The sequence below is a fragment of the Dermacentor andersoni genome, chromosome 2 (genome assembly GCF_023375885.2).
Source record: "Dermacentor andersoni chromosome 2, qqDerAnde1_hic_scaffold, whole genome shotgun sequence".
In the NCBI taxonomy this organism is placed as follows: domain Eukaryota; kingdom Metazoa; phylum Arthropoda; class Arachnida; order Ixodida; family Ixodidae; genus Dermacentor; species Dermacentor andersoni.
The window spans coordinates 204,999,820-205,002,274 of record NC_092815.1 but is presented as its reverse complement, the minus strand read 5'-3'; positions in this window follow the sequence as shown (position 1 = coordinate 205,002,274).

Here is a 2,455-nt window from a genome sequence, read left to right as displayed (position 1 = left end):
TCTTCTTGATCTCGAAGCAGATGGAATTCAACATTTCTCTGACTTCAGACTTCGCTTTAGCCTGTACATTATCGGGCATGCTGGGAACGGCTTTTCTTTTGGCTGGGTTGCCCGAGTGGCTTGCATCCACGACCATGGGAACGTCTGCTGTTTGGGGAGAGGGGGTCCCCGAGGGGGATGAACTAGGAACTGGAACGGGGTGAGGTCCCCGAGGGGGATGGGGAGAGGGAGTCGCCGAGGGGGTCCCTGGTAGAACTAGGGAATGGAACGTGGTGAGGTTGATTAGCCTTTCTGAGCTCTGCTATTTCGGCTCGCATTAACTTAATTATGCTGCGCATCTCGGCATTTTCTTCCCTAAGCTGAGCTATTTCAGACGAACCGTGCTCTGGCGCCGCACCCCCCGTTACCTCTTCGGCAATTCTCGCTCCACTCCGCACCCTGTCTGCCCAGGTGGCGCCTTGTTTCCCAGGACCGGCTGGCTCCTCGAACCGGACCCTGTTCTGTGGGCCCCGGGACCTGGACCTGGAACGGCTCCTGGACCTGGACCGGGAACGGCTCCTGGACGTCGAGCGGCTTCTCGAGCGGGAGCGCCGGCTCGAAGATCTAGCCGGTTCGCTGCCGGCGCATGTCTGTGCTGGTGACGGGTCTCGATTCCTGGATTCCGCATTTCTTTCCCTTCTCCTCCGTCGAACGATGTACGGAAGTTGGAATCTTTGCTTGCAAATCTTGTCCGCTGTGGCGTGCGGGCCCCCGCAGAAACCGCAAATAGGCGACCAGGTGTGGTTGACGTCGAGGTTGTTGGCCCCACATTTCCTGCATAGTTTGTCCTCCGGCGTTGGGCAGACGTCGGCTCTGTGGCCTAGTGTACCGCAGGCATAGCAGCAGTCGCGCTACCTGAGGTACAAGGAGCACTTGACTAGCGCCGAGCCGTACAAAACGAAGTTGGGGACCTTGTAGCCGTCGAAAACGATGACTACCGTTTCGCTATTCTTGATTCGCTTGGCTCCCGGGCTAAGGGATTTCTGTCGTTGAGAATGCTTCTGTCTAGGTCAGCCTGGCTCTCCGACACATCGATTTGACGTATGACACCCTTGTACGTGGCGTGCGGCGCGGCTTCGTAAGTGCTGAGTTCGTACTGTTTGATGCCCAGGGTGATGCAATTCATATTTAGATAAGCATCTGCGTTATCGCGAGACGCGGTGCTGAGGACGATAATATTTTGTGTTGCGTTGGGGCAGATGATGTCGTGGCTAGCTTGCTCGGACGTGAGTCCTGCCGCGGCGGCGACGGCCCGACCAAGCCTTGCGGAGCCCGTTTTCTGAACATCCAGACCACCCCTGGGGCGGGCGATAATCTTCCAGTGTTCCTTCGGGAGCTGAGGCATTCGCGACGACCTGATGACCTTGTGCTCTTGGCTAATTTGCTTCCTGCTGCCATTGAGACGCTCGCGGTGCCTCTGGCTGCTTGCCGCTTCACGGGTGCTGTCGCGACGAGAGACGCGCAGGGCGTTTTTCTTGACAGCGGCGCTCGCCAGCCGTGCTCCGCACCAAATTCTTCCGGAGGAAGATCGTCTCCTTCCATTACAACAACCATTCCCAATGCCGATACATGGAAATATTGCTTTGTGACGCATAGTAATATTTTGTTAGCCCGTCCCTTCCGCCTTAGATATGATGACACGTGTACCTTTGTCAAATATTTATGTGTAGCAACTTTCAATATGAAACAGTTGCGAATTTACGCACGTGTTGTGTGCTTCCTCCCTGTCCGTTTTTTCTTCACGCAGTCATAACATGGTCAAGTGGACAGGACGTGGTCTTTCTGGGGACAAACGCACGCCTTTTTCATTGAACAAGTAAAATGGCAACTTGATATTACTGTACAAGAAAGCTGTATGATGAACCACAGACCCAAACTATTAGTGGCACAACAGAGACCTCAATGCAAGTCTTCCAGCAAACGCCGCAGTTTTACTGCTTTACAGTAATGCGAAAGGAAACCTAGTGGTTAGCAGTATTAGCAAACATGTAACTGCATTGATACTAGCAGCACTTCTGGTTATTTGGTCTACTTATTGTCACTTGTAAGATAAAAATGACAATACAGATTGGGTGCTACTGTCAATTGACTTAATAAGTGAGAAGAAAGGGGGTGAACCGAGGGGCCCGATTTTTTTAAGTCATATCATAACTAGCCAACAAACACTCACACCAAGGACAACATTGTTGAAATTACTTGTGCTTAATAAATGAAACAAAGAAACGATAAATTCATGGAAATTATAGTGGATGAAAAAACAACTTGCCGCAGGTGGGAACCGAACCCACAACCTTCGCATTTCGAAATGCGAAGGTTGCGGAAATTCGTACAAGACAGATGACGATTATTGTTGTGGCAGAAGGGTGTAATTTTGCTTAAGAGTGCACTCTTAAGCAAAACTACACCTTTTGGGTCG